The 21,634-nt window shown below is 43.2% G+C and overlaps 1 protein-coding gene across 4 annotated transcripts in view; it reads right to left on the reverse strand.

Moving 5' to 3' along the window:
- Atxn1 (ataxin 1) overlaps positions 1 to 21,634 on the reverse strand; it is a 389,216-nt gene that overhangs the window by 284,590 nt on the left and 82,992 nt on the right. For all 4 annotated transcript variants that reach the window (XM_048799826.1, XM_048799823.1, XM_048799824.1 and 1 more), the window contains one exon: positions 10,646 to 10,767. The gene's annotated coding sequence lies outside the window, so the exon portion shown is untranslated. The remainder of the gene's footprint in view (positions 1 to 10,645; positions 10,768 to 21,634) is intronic.

The following is a 21,634-nucleotide window of genomic DNA, read 5'->3' on the forward strand; positions in this document are numbered from 1 at the left end:
TCCCTCTCTCCTCCTCCTCCTCCTCCTCTCCTCCTCCTCTCCTCCTCCTCTTCCTCCTCCTCCTCCTCCTCCTCCTCCTCCTCTTCCTCCTCCTCCTCCTCTTCTTCAGTGTTGGGGATGGAACCCATGACCTCATGCATGCTAGAAAATAACTCTACCACCAAGCCATGCCCCCAACCCAGAGGTTGGGGATGGAATCCTTGCTAGGTCATATTCATCAATCCCAATCATCTGTTCCATTATAATAACACAATTTAAAGGTAAAAGTTACACTTTAAGATGCCTTGTGAGGACAAAGGAGATGAAACAGGTAGAAGCTAAAAAGAGTTTCTTAATAAATTAATTGGTTAATTTCCCTTTTAAAAAGGAAAATGTACAAGAGCGTTTCCAAAGTTATGTTGAAGAAGCTTTGAAAACTGACTCCACCGGGATTTATGAAGTATCCACCATGCCCACAGACCAGAGGATGGTCTTAGGAGAACCCAGAGGAGAGCAGAATGTATCTCTAACTCCAGGGAACTTACACCAAGCAGGGAAATCAATCACCCTTCCTGATCATAATCTTCTCCCATACCAAAACCTGTGCAGGCTTTCTACCATCTAAAAAAAAAAATCCCAACCCTTGCTACAGAATTAACTCAATTGCTTTTCTGCAACATAGGGACAGCTATATTACAGAGGACTGTGATTGAGTAAATTTATGTAAGGTACCAGCTACAGAATCTGGTGCATAGAAGTCACTCAATTAATGGCTTGCATTAATCATTCTCATTTCAGTAGGCCCTGCATATCTGTGGGTTCTGTGTCTACAGTTTCCCTCAATCATGAATCAAAACATATTGGTAGACAGCCAGGTGTGGCGGTGCACACCAATAGTCCCAGAAACTCAGGAAGCTGAGGCAAGAAGATCGCAAGTTCAAAGCCAGCCTCAGCAATTTGGCAAGGTACCAAGCAACTTAGCGAGACCCTGTCTCAAATGAAAATAAAAAGGACTGAGGATGTGGCTCAGTGGCTAAATGCCTCTGGGTTCAATTCCTGGTACAAAAATGTGTGTGTGTGTGTGTGTGTGTGTGTGTGGTGTATAGACAGAGAAACTTATCTGTTCTGAACATGAACACCATATTTTCTTGTCACCATACTCTTTAAAAAATGCAGTATATCAACACTTTGCATTGTGTTAGGTATTATAAGTAACCTAGAGACACTTAAGGTATACAGGAGGATACACAGATTAAATGCAAACAGGATGCACCTGCAGATTTTGGGGTCCAGAGGGAACTCGTGTTTCAGGAACCAAGTCACCCAGGATACAAAGGACAACTGCAATATTGAATCGACCTATCTTTCCTCCACATTTCTCATTATTCCACCTCCACTTTGCACAGGCCCCAAACTGGTCCACAGCTTTCTTCAAACACACCCTCCCCTCTCCCCTCTCCACGTGTCACAGCCTGCACCCTCCTATTTAGAAGGCCTTGCTTCTCTGTCCAGATGGACCCCGGCCACTCTTCAGGGTCCAGCTGTGCTCCAACAAGACCTGCGCCCTCCTTCATCTGACCACAGAGCCCCCTCTTCGTGTTCCTACGGCTCTGCTGGTCTTCCTCACTGAGCTCACTGACACGTTTCACCTTCCCTGACTGAGTATGAATTCATCAGCTGAGTTTAAGGAAGGCCCTAGGAATAAAACAAATGCTGGAAAATTTCTCCCAAGTAATGAACTGAACACCTTGAAAATGGTGTTGATGATAATGGCTCTCCTTGTTGGAAAGTCTTATGTGAACTAACTCAGGTACTTTCTCCAACTATGGCAGGTACTGTCTTATTTTTTCCTGTTTCCAGGGTGGATAACCTGAGACCCAAGGAGGTTAAACAATTTGGTCGGCATTACACAGCTATTTGGTGGTAGATTTCTATTCAAACTCAGGAAGTTGGCCTCAGGAACCTTTGCTATTCCTGTAATCCCAGCAGCTCAGGAGGCTGAGGCAGGAGGATCCCGAGTTCAAAGCCAGCCTCAGCAAAAGCAAGGTGCTAAGCAACTCACTGAAACTCTTTGTCTCTAAATAAATACAAAATAGGTCTGGGGATGCGGCTCAGTTGTTGGGTTCAACTCCCCAACCCCAACTCCCCCAAAAAATAACCCATGCTTTTAAACTTGACATTAAATTGCTGCCCAACAGCATAATGGCTGTTTTTTAAAAAAATGTGTTTTTAAAAAAATCTGCACTGGTTATAATCAGGACTGTATTTTAAAACTTTGGGGATTGAACATACACATGGTAACTAAGTTAATAACAATGTATTACACACTTGAGTTACTACCAGACAATCTTAATTGTTCTCACTACCAACAATACAAAAAGCTAACTGTGAGGTAATGAATGTGTTAATTGATTGCAATAAACATTTCACAACACAAATATGCATGTGTGCATGCATGCCACCTTGTACACTTTAAGTGTACACAATTTTATTTGTCCATTATACCTCAATAAAACTGAAAATTTTAAGTCTGGGATCCGTTATGGTACTGTGTTCTGTACATAGGCAATTGCAATTGGAAAAAGCAGCCTACTCGTTTTCCTAATCGAAGCTACTCTTGCTCATGAATCCCTTTATTTTATTGTTGTTATTATTATTTGGGTGCTGAGATGGAACTCAGGGCCTTGCACATACTGGGCATGGGCTACAACTGCTGCTCACAGACACTTCTGCCTGTTCTAACCAACAAACACTCTCAGATAGGCTCCAGCCACAGCATCACCACACCAACTGTGGAGTCAGTCTGCAGAGGGCACTTCAAGATAAGCACCTTCTATACTGGGAAACACTGAAGCTGTAATGAAAACTGCAGTATCTGTTTCCTTCCTGAGGTTTTGTCACTAGGCATTTAGGATGCTTCCGAGTACCATCTCTCATGAATGCAAGACGACATGTAGAGCCTCCTGGCGATGATCAGCAGTGGTAGCTGGACCAGCGTGCAGCCCACGGAGCAGGCACCAGGGAAAACTACAGGTAAACTGGAGTCTGCACTTTCACCTCAGCCTCAGCCACTGTGAGTTTCCCCACTCATCTACCAGCTGGAGGGGTGGACTTTTAATGGAACCCAAGGCTCAGGACAGGAAAGCAAGAAATTCCATTAAGGTTCTTCACTGTGCAAAACAGGCAAGGGTCAACTTATAGAGTGATGTGTTTTTTAAATTTTTCTAAGTCACAATCAATACATATTGTTGACTAATGTCTTAAATTATCCAATGACTGTTCAACTTTTGTCATGAGTTTATATGCAAAAAAACCCCCTCAAGATTGGGTAATGGTATCATGCAAAAAAAAAAAAAGTGGCAAATCTCAAACTAAAATTCTCTATTTCAACTTACTGATGCAAATTAAAGAATGAATAGAAAAAAAGTATGTTATATATGTACACATGTTTACATTGTATACTACAAATAATATATGCCATTAAACAACCTGCCCCTAATACCAAAATATTATCTGTTCTTATTTACAAGTGTGAGGATAATTTTTTTAAAGGTGTTTTTGACATGTGATATTAGAAAACGTCCTATTCTTCCTTTTGAAAAGGAACTTTTGAAGAACCAAAATCAGTTTTGGAGAGGATTTTTCATTTATTTAAGCCAAGTTTTTTTCTTTCTTTTTTGGTATTTTAGCCAAATAGAATTCTTAGAAATGAAAAAATAGTAACAAGCATATTCCTAGAGCAGAATAGCCTTTCAGAATTGAAAATGTTACATCAATCCTTTAATGTTATCCAGTCTTGACTTTTTAAATTTCTCTTAGAAAAAAAAAGAAAGGAAAAAAAAACAACCCACGTCTTCACATAACATCGCCAGCCCTACGTGTGTCATTAATTTGTATTTCTGATTTGATGTACATGATTACACATGACACAAAACAGCTGAAAAAAGCAATTTCTAGCAACTTCACAAATAGGGCTGCAAAGAAGCCAAAATACCTCCTTTTGATGTTAAAATTTTCTACCGCCCAAGATTTACTTGGATAGCTTAGTTAAAATGAGATGATGCTGTATCTAACTACCTTCATAAACATTGTTTCTCTGAAACAGTAATTAGTACTGAAGTTTTCTGGAAAAAAATAATTGAGTACCTTACCTTGAAAGGTATTAAGAAATTTACAGATTTCTTCTTACTTTCTGTAAATATTTATTAAGCCAGAATATGTGTGGGAATGGACTTAATATGTGAAATACAAGGTCTAAAATAAACCCAATCTCTGTCCTAGTTAACAATCCACAGAGATAGCTACATAAAAAAGCACTGCAGTAGCATACTGATAATACCAAAATGGGGGGAGTTCAATGAGGCCTCAGTAGGAGTTCCCAGGTTGAAATAAAAACATGGAGAAATTCACGGTCCTTAAATGACACAGTATGTTTGAAGTCCAGGTTTTACCTTATAGGAGATGGAAAGCTAACAAATCCTTTTAATTTTTCCTTTCACCTCATCATATGGCTTCATCATTATGGGAAATACCAAAGAAGTATTTTTTGGAAAAGTACAAGCCACTGTAATACTAAAAAAAAAAAAACCTTCATTTCTGTTTTACTTATTTCTAGTCTTTGTGGATGGGCATATGCTTTATCATGATTCTATAAACATTTTACATTTAACATTCTATGACAAACATTTTTCCATGCCTCCGTGTGCTACCAAGGGATTTTTTTCAATGTACGTGTGTATGTATGTATTTATTTATTTTAGTACTGGGGATTTAACCTTGGGGCAATTCACCACTGAAGCCAGGAAGGTTTCTAAGTGTGAGAGACTGAATCAGACGCTTTCTTTGAAAAGATAATTCTCGATATAGAAGAAGTGGACTGTTGGAAGAAAAGACGGAGGTCAAGAACATCCCTTGGGAAGCTGCAGCCATGGTCCAGGTTGGTGATGCTGAGGCCCCAAAAGCACGAGGGCAAGAGCACAGAAGAGCAGGCTGCCTGGGAGGGGCCAAGAGGAACAGCTCTGGCACATTCAAGGGATGAAGCCCGCCAAGAGGACAGTGTCCAGCCTCCAGGACCGCACAGGTTGGTATCCTCGTTCGGTAAACAAGGAGCCCATAAAGGGAAACAAGGTCATTTCAAGTTTAGGTTTGGATTCCCACTCCCCATCGGAGCCATCTGGGAGGAAGCTGGAAGTAACCGGGTTTGGACTCTGCAGAGGCAGTTAGTCAAGAGGGCAGGATCCGTGGAGAGCAGGGACCAGGACCACTCAAGGTCAGGAGGCCTCCAGGAGGAGCGTGCAGAGTAACAGCCCCAGGACACCGCTTCCCCTGTGGTCTCCCAGTGTGCAAATGTGGCAGTTTAATCCTCATTTCTTTTGCTGCACAGGAAAGACCTCCCTTCAAAGCCCTCAGACAGTCACTAGGGAAGAGGCCCTACCAAGTAAATCGGCATTGGTTCCCATGGTGCCTGCTGTCAGAAATCCATTGCATTTCCTGACCGGGTGTGGTCGGACTCAGCTCCACCAAACCGCACTGCCTCTCTGAAGGACTCGTGCGATTATTAGCCTGTGATAGCGTCAGCTAGAAGAGCGAGTTCTAACACACTGAACAGAAGGCATTTTGGGTACTGCTGTACAGAACATTGGCTTAGGTACACGGGGAACCAAACTAAGCCAGAGGACTGCAGGAGCTTTCTAGACACGGTCTGCCGTGCAGCTCCTGAGTGGCCTGGCTCCTTTCCTGCTTGCCTCAGCCCTCTTACAGCAGTGCCCTGGACTTAGGTGGCAGTTTGGAAATCCTGCAGATCTCCAGGCTACCTCCTGGAAAATGATGCATCATTTCTAACCAGACAAATGTTCTTGTAGAACCAATTTTTTTGTCTTTTCCCACCCACAAGGAAATACGGTTTCTTATTAAAAAAAAAAAAAAAAAAATCCCATGCATCGCTATAGACCTCCAGATCAGAAATGCCAACATCTGGCATTTAGCTAAAATCCTGAACATTATATTTCTTTAATTTTTGTCCTTGATTATTCCTCCAACTGAGGCTTCAACAAAGGCTCAAAGACACTTCTGCAGACAACTGTACATTTGTCTTCTGTAGCTGACAACCTGTGTGATTCCCTTCTGCCACAAAAACAACTACCAACCCCACCCACTAGAAAAAAGAAGCTACACAGGAAGAAAATCCCATGAGGGTCTCTGTGCAGCTAATATTAAAAGGCCCCAGTACTTAGCACTGCTTTGGGGAATACATGCTCTTTTTTCCCTTCACTTAACTGAGAATATGAGAAGAATCTACCCAAGTTATACCTTTCCACTTCCCAAACTCCTCAAGTCAAAACACCCTGGGGGGTGTAGCTCAGCGGTAGAGCGCTTGTGTAAAACGTGCAAAGCCCTGGGTTCATCCCCACCACCAAAAGAAAAAAGAAACTGAATAGAGATCTGGGACAAGAAACTTTGACACTGTGTTTGAACATGCCTTTTCACACAAACTAAACCCCGGATCAACACAATTTCTCCGAGTAAAACTGTAACTAAGTAATACTCAAAGAGAAAAAAAAAAAGAAGGTTGTAAAAAAATGTTAATGCACTTGTCAGTTGTGATATTATGAAATATGAATTTGGTCTCTATCACCATTTCCTGGCACACAACTCTTAAAACCCTTGGAATCGCCAAAGTGAGTTTTGAACGCTGGTTGACTGTCAGTTGACAGCTGGCTGTTCCCTCCATAACTTCAAGATAGGGGGTGGTCCCTGGAGAGACAAAGGCAGTAAGATTAGAAGGTTGGGGGCTTTATTCCATCCCCCACAGCCTCCTGGGAGGTGGAGGGGCTGAAGATTGAGCTGGTCAACAGTGACAAAAGATTTCATCATTTATGCCTACCTAATGGAGCCTCCATAAATACCCAAAAGAGTAGCTTGGAGAACTTTTGGAGAGCTGAACAAGAAAAGGGTCCCAAAGGGTAACCCTCCTGGAGAAGGTGCAGAACTCCATTCCTTGCCCTTCTCCCTCACCCTACACATCTCTTCGTCTGTTTATCTGTGTCCTTTATATATTCTTTATAATATTCTTCATAATGCATCAGCAAACGTATGTGAAGTGTTTCCCTGAATTCCATGAGCCGCTCTCAAATTAACTCAGAGCCAGGGAGGAGGTTGTAGGAACGCCAATATGTAAGTAGTCAGTCAGAATCACAAGCCAACAAGCTTGGGCTTGCAACTGGCATTGGAAGTGGAGGGCAGGGTTATAGGACTGAGCCCTGTACCTGGGGTACCTGACACGATCCCCAGGTGGACAGTGTCATAACTGGATGGAATTAGAGGATGCACATCTGGGGTCCAGAGGAGAATGGTTTGCTTTGCTTGGGGTGTGTGTATGTGTGTGTGTGCGCGTGTGTGTGCGTGTGTGTGCGCGCATGTGTGTGCATGTGTGTGCGCACACATGTGTGTGTGTGTGTGTGCGTGCATGAGTTGGTAGAGGAGAATCCCCAAACATGTGCTTACAGAAGTGTTCTATGTTGTGAGATAGCAGCAGCAATTGAGTTTGTTTTTTTACTAGATCGACTCAGTCGGTTACTGTAGAGGGTGATATGTATCCTGATGACCTCCCTTGTTCCTTGAAAGGCTGGAGAGGCCTCTGAAGATCATTCTGTTTGGTTTTCCACTTGAACTTACTGTCAGATCCCCCTGGGATGAACCACCAGCAAGGGCATTTAGGAGTTGCACCAGAAGCAGCCCCACCCTGCAAATCTCTTCTGGGTCATCCAAGGCCAGGCTTGTCCTTGCAGAGACAGAAGGAGGAGGGACGAGGGGCTCCAGTCACCAGTGCGGTCTCTTAACATTGAATGCAAATCCTGAACCGATCACGCCTTTGTGGGCGCTTTGATGTGCTGTCCACTGCCGCTTAATTTCATCCCCTCAACAACAGGATTGCTCTCCTGCCTCCAAAACTGACAACCTGCGAGTCCTAACAGCTGAAAGAAATGCCATTCAGAATAAGCGGTCAAGGGCAGCAGGTGTGGCTTTGGAGCCAAGCAAGAAGCTTCTAGTTTACCAGAGTGCTGTTCCCTTCCTCAGATCTTTCTGGCATCCTGTGGCTCCCGTCCAACTCCCTAGAGAGATTTTCCACCTCTACCAGATCTGGTCACATGCTACTGTCATGATAAGGAACAGAGTCAGTGGTTGCAAAGTTTCTCAAAGAGCCCCTGACCTCTTGGAGAATGCTTTACACATTTCGACAAAACCAGGTTTCTAAAAGTTCAAAGAACATGCTGACTTCCCACCCCTAAAAGGTTAGGGAACCAAAGAGTAAATGCCACCCTCTTGGTTTGATGCTACTTAAATCAGCAAGCAATTATTTCCTGGGCATCTACCATGTGCCCAGCCCTGGACCCTTTGCTGTGGGTGAGGAGGGCCAAGAAGAAGATGCAGAATGAGTCTCAGTTGTCTCAAACCTCAGCTTGCAAGAGTTACTTGGGCTGAGTTTCTGGGTTCTCCATCCCCCAAAAGTGTGATTCACCAAATCTGGTGTAGCTGAGTCTGCAGCTTTTATGACCACATCCAGCTGCTTCAGATACAGGAGATCCTGACCCTAGATCCGCCACCCTCTTGAGAGACACTGGTCTGTGACCGGGTTCTTGTTCTGGAGCCATGTGCAGCCCAGACAAGGAGATGGCAAACCCCCCCCAAGCCAAGGTGTGACAAAGCTTTCTTGTACAATGCAGCTTCTAAACGTTATGGATGTGCCCAAAGAGGAATCAGTTAGCGAAGTGCTGAGGACTTGGGGGAGACCTGGGAATGAGAGCCGGGTTTCCTGGTGGCAGGATGTGGATACAGAGAGCCCGAGCAATCATGCTAACCCAACCTCCTGAATCACCGTGAGAAGGTGGCCACAGTGTGCGGTGTAACTAGGGGTGAAGACCTGGCTGGGGAATCACCAGCCAACAGGTCCAACAGGGGCTTCATGTGACCATGATAGGAAGGGTGCTCTCACCAGGAGGCTCTTAAAACTGGCATTTCCAGATAACACTGCGTTTGCATTTTCACTCTACTGCATTCATGTGGTTTCTTGCACTTCATAATTTAACATTTGTAAGAGAGAGGGGGGAAAAAAACGCTGTTACGAAACCCAAATAATGCTCCACTCTGAGGCAGACAGCCAGCTGCTAACAAGAGTGACAGCTGAACATCACTGAAAGTGGTATTCACAGCTCTGCTTCTTGGTAAGAAAGAAAAATACTAAATTCCGTTCCATGTGAGAAATATTTGGGGCTCCCAGGGCGAAAGCACTGGCAGATAAGGATCAGTGACCTGTGGCAGCAAGCACAGAGGAGGAGGAGGTTAGGTCCTCTGTGGAAAAAGAAGAGACACTGATTCGAAAGGCGCCCATACACAGATCTGTATTTGCATGGAGTCGTCGTGAAAGATGGTGTCACATTTTCTTTAAGGCTGCAAGGCAATACATTATTAACCACACGTTCTGCAAAGTCCTGCTTCACCAAAAGAATGACTCTCAAAATGGGTGCCAGGGGGGAGAAGGGACACCCCCCAGCTGCCACACTGGCTGGTACTGCATGCCTCCTGCAGATGCTGACTTGCCACAGGCCCTCGGGAAATACAGTTGGGCAAGAATCAAAGGATATAATTATTTAATTGATTACACTAGAGGGCACTGAATTTTAAATTTGCAAGATTTTGGAGCTCAATGAGACACAAACTAGCACTTTTACAGGTGAGTCATTCCGAGGCCAAGAGTGAGCTCCCCTGGGTCTCCAGGTTAGGTGAGGATAAACTGGACTTCCATTTGAGGACTCAGATGCCAAGAAGCATCGTGGATGAAGCTGATACAAGATCCTTGGAAGTCCACATTATTTGGGTGGATAGTTTGGAATTCTTTTAATCATTTACTTATAGTTTGGAGTATTTGAGCTTCAAACCCAGACCAATATTATCATTAAGGGGATCACATTTAGCAACGAGTTCCTCAATAAACAGATAGTAGGAATGGGCCCGGTGTGTTCTACAGCACAGCAGCAGGGCTACAGTTGGCAACAATTTATTATATATCTTATAAAGAACTAGAGAAGACAAAGAAATGGTAAATGGTTAAGCAGATGGAAATGCTAATTACCTGATTTGATCATTACACGTATATACAAGTATTGAATTATCACTCTGCAGCCCACTAAAAAAAACATTACTCAATAAGCATTTGTTGAACAAGACCTGGAAACTCCCAATGACTCCCACCTTGCCCATCCCAAAACTTGATTACAGGCTAACTTGATTCCATCATCAGATGGAATCTATTTCCTCTTCGGTGAAAGATTAGTCAATCCCTTATGCTCTCAGTTACAATAGAATATATGTAAGATGTAGCTGGTCTGTTGTTGTTTGGATTTTTTTTATTTTTAATTTTTTGTCTTTTTTTTTTAAACACAAATGTATTCTCCTCAGTTCATACATCAAGTGGATTTCAGAAACAAGCACACTAGATTTATTCGGTTGCTCTTGACTTTCAGTGATTAGAACAACATCATCTCAAATGGCTCATTACTGGGGTGCTACAGAGACAGCTAGGCCCTTGAAGAAGATGTCTTGCACACCAAAAAAACACAGCCAGGTGAAATTTAAAGCTAATAAACATCAAGCCCTCCTGACAACTCACCGAAAACCATGCGTGTTTCCAGATTCTTCGTGCAGACTGAAGCCCGCTCTGTCTTGCCCGTGATCCGCAGCAGCACTACTTTTGGGTCTTCCAGACAATTTCTTTCCTTATGCCCCAAGACGCTGCAGTGAAGCAAAACAAAACATGGAGTCAGAATGAAAATGCCACTTCAAGCAGTTAGTGGATAGTCAGGGGAAATCCCTGGCCTTTCTCAAATGTCTATCTCCTGACCTCAAACAGCATGCTAATGACCAGAACGAAGCTTTCGCACATCTTATCTACATACAGTGCCCTAAAATACTGGAGGTGCGGGGTCAGGGAGGAAGAAGGAAGGAAAGCACAGCCCCACGCTGCGGGAGATGGTGCCTCCTCAAACGAGGAGCCCCACCAGCGGGCAAGGGCTGCCAAACTGCAGATCTACAGACTGAAGGAAGGAAATAAAGGATTCATGACGTTTAAATGATTTAAGGCGCTGATGTGTAGGTTTCAAGAGCAGAGTAGAGAAAGTTTTGTTTGAAGTGAAAATTCATCTGATTCTGCTCATCGGAGACTCAGACTGGCTGAGCAAATATTTTTAAAATAAAGGGCTGCCAGGATCCAATCAACAAGAGTATGAGACAGAGGACATTTCCATTTTGCACTACAAAGAGGTCACGGATGGGCTTCTCTTAGTCTGCCTCTTGATGAACTTGGGGAAGACCTTCTCCAGGCGGGAAATAGCTGCTCCCTGGCACATTGAGCGTGAAATGAAGGGTAAGATATGCATGCCTCCCGCCCCACTCAAGCAGCTGAGGAAGCCTACACATCAGATCTGCGGGCGACAGGGTCACTCTGAAAAGGTCCTTTCTGCTTTGGCAGCTTTCAAGGCTCACTGGTCACAGTCTGTGGTTCCAGTGTCTTCCAATGCTCAGTCAAATCCACCCTACTGTTTGTTTTTTGACAATGGCCATTTGAGAGGCTGGAAACAGTCTTCCAAAGATGCCTGTATCCCTTCTTAGCCTTTTATAAGCTCTTCCCCCATTTTCTTTTAAAAAGCCCAGTGGAAGGCTGTCACCCAGCGACCAGGATCTGGTGGCCACATTATACTTGTAACTCGGAACTCTGTAAAATGCTCCGAAGGTCCTGGGGCCATCACCATAGATCACATCAAGTGACCCACTTTACAAGGGAGGCTGTGCTGGCCTGTCTCACTAGGTTGCTGTGTGGACAACTGACTTTTCCAGAGCCTTCTGAAGCTCTTACTTTAGGGAACAGTCAATGATTCTTCCAAGGACTCTGGGGTAGTCACGTACCTCTGGTTAAATTGACGTGGACACTTAAATCTTTGGAGAAGACTGCCTCTGCCTCTTGGTTAATGTTTAAACAAGGGGATTAAGTTCAATGTCACAGAAATTTCAGTCTAGCTGGAGGAGCAACTGCCTGGAAATGGCAGAGTCTTTTTTTATTTTCCTGATGCTATCAATACTCGCCGAAAGTGGGGTTGTGAGGATTTTATTAGTTTTCTGAACAGTTTTCATGAAGTGTAACTCAGCTCCCACTCAAATGTGTAACAGTAACATATTGATTCAGATCAACATAAGCCAGGAAGTTCAAAGTATGACAAACTGTCTTTAGCTTACCGGCTTGGTAAAAACAGAATTTGAAAGGAAGAGGAGGATTTTAGTAATAAGCTCATTGCAAGTTATTGGCTGGTATCAATCTTTTTTACTTTTTTAACTAAAAATAGCTTGTTGCGTTCCATATGTGTCACCAACTTTCTATCTTGGGAGGGGTCTTTGCCATCTAATTAAACCTCTGCAAATGAATCTGATGGCCATCTAGCTCTTAAAATCACAGCAAGGTAAAAGGTACAAGGCTCTGGGTCAATCATTCAGGCTCATTTTGACTTGGTAGCCACGAAACCATATAACATGATATAATATGGCTTTAAAACAGAAAGTTCACCAGTAGCCAAATGCTTCTTTATGGTAGTCTCTTTTTCTGTTTTGTTTCTGCCCTCAAGAAAGAAATTCAATTCTGGATTACATTCCCATCACCTGTCTTGGAGTAAACTCTATCTGGGAGGCACAGAATTGTTCCATTGTTACCTCCAGGCTTTAATAGCCAGTGCAGGGCTTCTACTGTTCATAGAGAAGAAAAAGAAGGAGTCTTCCAAGTGACAATAATTTACATTTTTACTTATCTCTCTAGATACTGCATCAGAAGTGATTCATTTTGCGACTTACAGCAGACCCTCAATTACACATAACACAAGTAGGAGATGACTTATATCCAAAGAAAACCACTGAAAATTCTACACCCCCTCCTTTTAAGCAAGAATTTCAATATGGCAGCCCTAGGAGTGTGGCCCAGGGGTTGAGTGGGTGCTGATAGCATGCTTGGAGCTTGGGTTCAAACCCCAACAACCCCCACCCTAGGAATAAGATTTTTCTCTTCGGTGCTGGGAATTGGACCCAGAGCCTTGCACATGCTAGGCAAGCTGTCCACCACTGAGCTGCACGCCAGACCTACAAGAAAAGGACTTCCATATGCATCTTTCCTTCAGCAAACTCTACCAGTGCTGCTGCTGACCGGCACAACCGACTAAAGGGAGTGTATACTCATCGCCTCCCCATTCCTTCATGCCAGCTGATGATAGAGATGAGACCAGAAATCCAGAAAAGAGAAAAAGAAAGCCCGGGGTCTTGAACACCCAGAGAGAGGAGAGCTCATAGGAAAATTGGCCATATAAACAAGGATTTCATTCTGGAGGGTATCCTGACAGTGGTTTCAGATTCAATAAGCATTGAGGTGCTAATTTCCTAGACATTTATGAGCAGCAAATCAAAATACACCCAAATAAGCCAAAAACAGTAGCCCCAGGAGCCGCGAGATGTATTTTTCACTCTTACTTTGGCAGATAACTGAATTTTTCAACTTAGGTCACAGCATCCTAAGTAGAATTAATTCCTAATTTATCAAATAAATGGACTTAAGGAAATATTTTTTATAATTAATTCCCAATTTATACTTCAAGTTGTTTTTACACATATCAGATATTTAAAAGCCAAATCAGATCTCTACAAACACAAACATTTTTTTATTTGCTCTGTATGCTAAATCCAACAATCTGATACAGATTTCATAGGAAAAGACAATCAGTTCATGGTAAAATATCCCCTCTTTGGGAAAGGGCATTCTATCCAGTAAATGCTGCTGGAAAAATCAGCTCTTCCTTTAAAACTAGATCCCTACTTTACACCATTTAGAAAATATATTCTAGATCTATAACTAAAAATACAAATATATTTATATACATACATTATAATATACATTTATATACACTTACTTATAATACATACATACAATATAATTCACTTGCATATATTACACATATATATTTTACACCATAAAATAAATTTGATAAGCATAAAAAGGCCTTGTAGGCAGGCTTTTTTCAAGATGTTGATGGTTACTTTAAAGCAAGAAGACACAGAGAATTATTTTGAATGGCGTGGTATCATGACCTGACTTATATTTTCAGGACCATTTGGTCTGTGGTGTGAAGAATAGACTCTAAATGGGCAAAGTCAAAAACAGAGCCAGGTGATGTACCGCAGAAATCCAAGTGAGAGACCCTGCCCACAGGCAAATATGGTGAACCTGGAGGTCAAGTCATTTTTTGGAACTGGGGACTGGGGTGGTAGTTCAGTGGTAGAGCACTCACCTAGCATGTGTGAGGCATTGGGTTCGAGTCTCAGCACTGCATATAAGTAAATAATTTTTTTAAAAAAAATTTAAATGGTGGGAACTGGTGAGAACCTAAAGGAAACTTGAAGACCAAGTCGACAAGCTGCCCAAGAGGAAGAAAGGAGCCAAGGAACCCTCCAGGCTCTGACTCCATCATGTCTAAGAACAGAGCTGCCACTCAGAAAGATGGAAAGGGCTGGAGAAGCAGGTGTCCAAGAGACAGGTGAATGGATAAATTTGGAACCTGTGGCCACAAATAGGTAGAGGATATAATGACAGCCCAAGTTTCCATCACAGGGAGCCTCCAGAGGGTCCCCAACCGTCCCACCTTGGTGTTATGTCTTTGTGAAGCCCTCTCCCATCGACAGTGGACTGAACTCGGACGCACTTCCAGGGAAGAGTGGGTGAGACTAATGGAGCGCCACTTCCAGGACCGGGTGGCAAGAGGCCTGCGGGTTCCACCTTGGTGCTTCTCTCCTGAATCGCTTACCCAGGGAGGCCGACCACTAGGTTGCATGGGAGACCTGTGGAGGGGCCCGGGTGACCTGCAGCTGCAGCCTGTGACACCTGTGTGACTGAGCCTGGAAGCGCCCCGCCCAGGCTGCAGGCTCACAGCTTACTACCATGTCACATAAGGCTGGCAGCCAGAGACAGCCGGCTGAGGTGTGTGGCCGACTCCCACTCTCAGAAGCTGAGAGAGAATAAATATTTGCTGTTTCAAGCCACTAAGTTCTGGAGTAACTTGTTACATATCAGTAGATAACTAGTAGAGTTGCGAGGGGAAGGCCACTCTCAGGCAGCATTTGTGGTTGGAGAACTGAGTCACAAGCAAGTTAAACCACCTGCCCAGCACCACACACTTGCAGGGAGGTGGGGATCAGACTCAGCCACCCAACTCCAGAGCCTTGGCTCTTAGTCACCAGGGACCACCACTCCCCTGGGGAATGTCCCTCCAACTAGGATGTGTACACTAGAGCCTGTCTCTCCCCTGCAGGGAGCTGACATCACAGGTCACCCTAGCAGTGGACCATCTGCTCCTTCATATCAGTACAGTTCACATATCAACACAGCTCTTCTACCCCGGACATCCAAACCCACCGTCATTCAGACTTAATTGCCAAAGGAGACAGAAAGGCAGCCTCTTGCTTTAGTTAGGATAACCTTACTCAGTCTGTTTAATCGGGTTGATTTAACTATTAGAAAATGTCCAACACAGTCGGAACATGCTCTACAGATTAAATGTCCTTCTTTGCATGCAAAAGTTATTCCTTAAACCACAGTATTATAGCCAGACATGGTGGTGCACACCTATAATCCCAGTGATTTCAGAGGCTGAGGCAGGGGGATTGCACGTTTGAGGCCAGTCTCAGCAATTTAGCAAGCCACTGTATAAGCAACAACAACAACAACACTGTAGTATTCTCCCCTTATCTGCAGGGGATACATTTCAAGAACTACAGTGTTTGCCCCAAACTGTGCATAGTCTTGGAGCCATATGTATACTTCACTTCTTCTTATACATATATACCTATGGTAAAGTTTAACTTATATGTACATATAACTTACATAGGTGTATATATAAAAAATAATAAAGTAGAACAATTATAACAGTAGTCTAGAATAGAAGTTATTTAAGTTTGTGAATTATTTATTTTTGGAATGTTTGTTGACAGAGTAACTAAAACTGTGGGAAGCAAAGTCGTGGAGACGCAGGGCCTACCATGCTCAATGGTGAGGAAAAGAACAAGACACTTAATAAGATGGTCACAATAATTTGCATGTGGATTTTTCAGAATAATGAGGGGAAATCAACTGAGGGCTGGTGACAGAAAGTGGCTAAGACAGCAGATAATATTCAGTGTTTCCGTAAGGAACTGGCAAGACCAAAATAACAAAAACACAGAAAAACAAACGAAAACCAAAGCCTTTGAATTATGTAAAACACAGTGACTCTTGTCCATTTAATTATTACAACAAGTTAACATGTTTCTGTTCTTTTTCTGACACAGACATGAGATGCAGAGAGTAGAAGACATTATCTCTGCACTTCTGCCTCAACACAAATTTAGAATGGCATTTGTCACAAGGAAACTGGCACTGGTTAACGACAGTATTATTCTTATTACATTATTATTCTTATTCTTAGCACGGTCGTGTCCACGTGCAACAGCTGGGAACATGCTTTTGATCCACACTGGTGGAACTCAACTTGGGCATCCATGGGTCCTACACCTGGGATTCAACCAACCAAGGATCAAAAATATTCAGGGGAAAAACTGCACCTGTATTGAACATGTACATACTTTTTTCCCCCTGTCTTTGCTTCCTAAACAACCCAGTGTAACACTAAGTACAAAGGCTTTACGTTGTCTTAGGTATCTGAGTAGCTCCATTTTATAAAACAGACTGAAGCATCTAAGATTTTAGTGTCCTCGGGGGTCCTGGAACCAATCCCCCACAGATACTGAGGAAAGAATGTACTTCTCTTATGTTTTAACTGTTAGCATCGTATCCACAGTCAGTGGAAACTAGGAAACTGGGGAAAAAAAAGAATCATGAAAAAAAAAATAACAAAACCTACAGCCATTTATAACCTTAGTTGCCAAAAGCAACTGTTTTATAGAAGCACGTGATGCATCACCAAATGTACTTCTGCTCATTTTAAAACACCAAACAGTGGTAGCAGCTCAACAAGCGGACTGCTACCACTTAACCTACAATTTGGACAATTCGTGTAAGGATGAAATTACTTTGTCTTATGACATAAGGAGCAGATGCTACTAATTAACACACAAAAATGTCTAAAACAGAGTTTTAAAAACATATGAGTTTGAAAACACAAGTAGAAACAGCTTCAAAGAGTATAAGCAAAACAGTATAATATGATGGTGCACCAGGGCTTCTTTTTTTTTTTTTTTTTTTTTAGCACAGGCAATCAAATAAATCAACTGGCAAACTTCCACGGGTCATCCTCTAAAGAAAGTATGGACTTACACAGGAAAGTACCTGATAAATCTTGCTTTATTTTTTAAAAATGGGGAGAAAGCATATGTCTGTAAACTAGCCAGAGTGCTCAGCGGGATGTCATATTCCACTGTGAAACATTATGCTACACAGAAAATAAAAGGAGGGTTTCAGGATGGGAATAAATTTGGGGAACATTCTTTGAGGGACTTTAATACATTCATATATACTGTAAATCTCTAAAAGGAGAGAAAGCAGGCATCTTGGCCCAAAATATATTTGACCACAGGACACTTTTTCCAGAAGGCCATCGATAGTTGTTGACCAGAAAAAAACCTTAATAGGGAATGCCTTAACCAGGGGTCCTCAAACTTTTATCTCAAGTCCTCCTTATACTCCTAAAACTAATTGGGCACCCCAAAGAGCTTTAAATCATCTAGATTATATTTAACAATATTTATTGCATGAGTCATTAAAACTGAGAATTTAAAAACATTTGTAAATTTTTTGTTTGTGGGTGTGCGCGATAGGTATCAAGTCCAAGTCTCTCAGGCATGCTAAGCATATACTCTACCACCGAGTTCTACTCCCAGCCCCTGATAATACATTTAACCCCAAAATTAACATGTCCATTGAACGTTACATAAAATGATGTCTTTATGGAAGAATAACTATTTTCAGAACAAAAAAATCGGTGAGAACAGTGACACTGGATGAAGTTTTGGCAAATATCTTTAACATCGGCCTTAACAGAAAACGGTTAAATTCTCATGTGTGCCTCTGAATTCACTTTACTGTGGTTATGTTGTTTGGTTGAAGAATGCAAAGAAAACCTGGCCTCCATTTTCATGAATTGTGGACACTCTTCTTGTGTATCAGACTCCAGGTGGAATTGATAACCTGGAAACTGAAACACACCAATAAATTCTTTGAAGTGTTTTATATGAAAACTCCTTGGTCTATCTTGTACTTTGAATGGATCTATGATCATGCATGATTTTGCAACATAATTCACTAGTCATTTGGAAATAAGTAGTTTACTGAATTACATAGGTCTTCCCAAAATTAAAACATTTCATTATATGATGTCATCACACCTCATAGAGCCTCTGAAAAATCTCAGCTTCATGACAATGAAGCAGATAAATAATGTCTGTCTTAGTATTATTATAAAAATAGTTGGGGTCTTGCAAGAGGGGGCAGGAGGAAAGCATCAGCCATGATAGGATCCCACCAGGTGATAACCTATGAGACATGCTCCTCTTTTCTCTAGCAAACGCTTTATCCCAACCTAGACCTTAACAATCCAGCAAGGATTTGTTGTATTGGAAAATAGTCAACTTCTTAAGTCCTCTGCAAGAGACTCAGAAAGAACTTTTCCAAGAGATCAATCCCTGAAGTAACATCGTAATTAGAAGCCACTGTCTATTTATTAACAAGTTACCCAGAGAACTACTCAACAAAACCGAGTATTTTGGGGTGTCATGTACACATGCAATAATAGTCATAGCCAGGCCTCGAGCGTGACATCCTCAAAATATATTACATCCTTTTAGACTTACCAACTCTCCTAGGTGGTGGGCATTTTATTCCCACTTTTTGATAAATTAAGAAATGAAGGCACTAAACAATGCAAAGTCAATGAGCTAGATAAAAAAGTGACAGATCAAGGACATGACACCAAGAATTCTCTCAGGCCTCACTGTTACATCCTTCTCAATTAATAGTTCCTAAACTTCAGTCATCTGGAATCTTCCTCTGGCCGTTATTCCAAGACCCTGAACTATCTTCTTCATTTTCTTGTTTCAAAGAGAGGAGCTGCTTCATGAATCGGCCCAGAGCCCATCCTCAGATATGCAGAGAGCAGAAAGTTCCCTCACCTCCTCTGAGCAGACTGGTTATCCATGGAAAGAGCAATCTCCTTCAAAAGCCACGTGTGCCCGATGCTGTGAGGTTCAACCTTTTGCTTCTTAACAGGTCACTGGGCTAGAACACTGATAACGACGCTCGGTAACCACAACTCAAGGCACCCTCAGCCTGCGTCTCCCATTGCTCCCCGGGAAGGCATATTTATGAAACAAGACCAACAAAAATGCCAGTCACCCCTAAGGCACTACGGGAAGGCAGGAGGTGGCATTACGCTTTCCAAGTGGTTTTTTTTTTTTTTTTTGGTACCAGGGATTGAACTCAGGGGGACTCCAGCACTGAGCCTCATCCGCAGACCTATTTTGTATTTTATTTAGAAACAGGGTCTCACTGAGTTGCTAACCACCTCACTGTTGCTGAGGCTGGCTTTGAACTCGTGATCCTCCTATCTCAGCCTCCCCAGCCGCTGGGATTACAGGCATGAGTCACCACACCCAGTGTTTCTACCGAGTTATACTCCCAGCCCCTTTGATGCCAGGCTGACTAAAACAGTGCTTTCTAACCTTTCGCTCCTCCATGCCTTGCCCATCATTTCTCTCATCTCAGACAGCTTTCCTTCTGCTAGCCCAGAGCCAATAAGACATACCAAGTACTTTCTAGATTATTCTTAATCATGGTTCAGTGCCAGGCTCCAGACATGGGTCCTTCCCGGACTACTCCATCTCTCCCCCACCTCCCTCACCCTATCCACACAGGCTCTCCGGCACACCCTCTGCCTGGGTGTTGTGTTGCCTCCTTTGTGAGAGTCCTGTGTCTCTCGATGGTTCTTAAGACCTTCCAGAGGATCCCTCACAGCACTTCACGCAGCGATGAACACAAAATGTCACGCAGGCTCCCGTCTTCCTCTAATTGGTTGAGGACAACAGAACATAGCGTGGGGGTGAGTGTGGCTCGGGGTGGAGCACACGCTTACCATGTACAAGGCCCTGGGTTCCACCCCAGGGAAGGAGGAGGAGGAGGAAGAGGAGGAGGAGGAGGAGGAGGAGGAGAGGAACATATGCATGTTTTTTTTTATGTCGACTTTATTTTTATACATCTTTCCCTTCAGCCCTAATTAAGCACGATTAGCAGTGTAACTCATCCAGAGGCTTCAGATATTACTAAAGAGAAGCGCAGTCTCCATAGCACAGCCAAAGGCGTCTACGGAGAAGTTCCACGCGGGGTTGTTTCTGACATCCTCAGGGAGGGGACTTAGTTCTGTCCTAATGTGAACTGATGTGAGAAGAGAGAGGGACAGCTTATGAACTTGTGGCAACAAAGGATAGACTGGGGGTAGGCCCATCCATCTACTCTCATCACACCTCTGTGCGGGTTAAGGAGACCACTCTAAAGGCTCACGATCCCATGACCATCACCAACTCTAACTGGAATGGTGGATTCCATGTGGAAGCTCCTTCCCTGGATTGACACACTCATGCCAAATTTCTGCCTTCTTTTAAAACCTAACATCCTGAACTTACCCCCTGCCTTTTTTTTTTTTTTTTTTTTTTGCATACATCATTCTTGGTGGAAATTTTCAACCACCACAAAGGTGGGGGAAAGGGCGTGGCATACTTTTGACTTCTTAGTCATATTTCCTGAAGTTGCCATTTTAGTGTATTTAAAATATTTACTTATGGCAACATTTAAGTAATTATAGTTTGTGAAACACTCTTCTCTTTTTCCGTCTCCGTAGACCCCTCCGAGTGCTGTACCACAGAGAGTTTTCTGAATCACCGTCACCGATCTGCAGAGGGCTGATGTACTTATTTGGTGAAACACCAAACTCTTCCCATTGCTCTGGAAATCCAAAGGGAGCCATCTTAAGTCAGCAAAACTTAACTAAATTGCCTTCCACATTACACACTTGCTTCGGCTCGAGGCTTGCACTGTTTTGGTCAGCCTTGCATCAATGTGACCAAAATATCCAACAAGAATAACCTAGAGGAGGTCGGGTTTATTTGAGGCCCGTGGTTTCAGAGGTCTTAGCCCACAGAGGGCTGACTCCATTGCTTGGGGCCCGAGGTGAGGTAGAACATCGTGGGGGGAAAGGACCAGAGGAGGAGAGTTGCTCTGCTCAAGGCAGTGTCAGGAAGCAGAGAATGAGGGAGAGACGGGGGAATCTGGGAGGGAGGGGCCATAGGGAAGATGTCCCCAGTGACCGCCTTCTCCAGCACGCCCCACCTGCCTATAGTCACCATGCAGTCCATTCAAACTAGGAAGGACTGGTTACCTGTGAATCTCCCAATCCAGTCATTTCACTTCTGAACATTTGTGCATTAACACAGGAACTAGGGGGAGACACCTTTTGTCTGAACCATAACACTGTCCCTCTGCCTCCCTTCATGTCTACAGCAATGCAATATGTCCCCACCCCATGCTTATTTCAAG

This window comes from Marmota marmota, unplaced genomic scaffold (assembly GCF_001458135.2).
Source record: "Marmota marmota marmota unplaced genomic scaffold, marMar, whole genome shotgun sequence".
Lineage (NCBI taxonomy): Eukaryota > Metazoa > Chordata > Mammalia > Rodentia > Sciuridae > Marmota > Marmota marmota.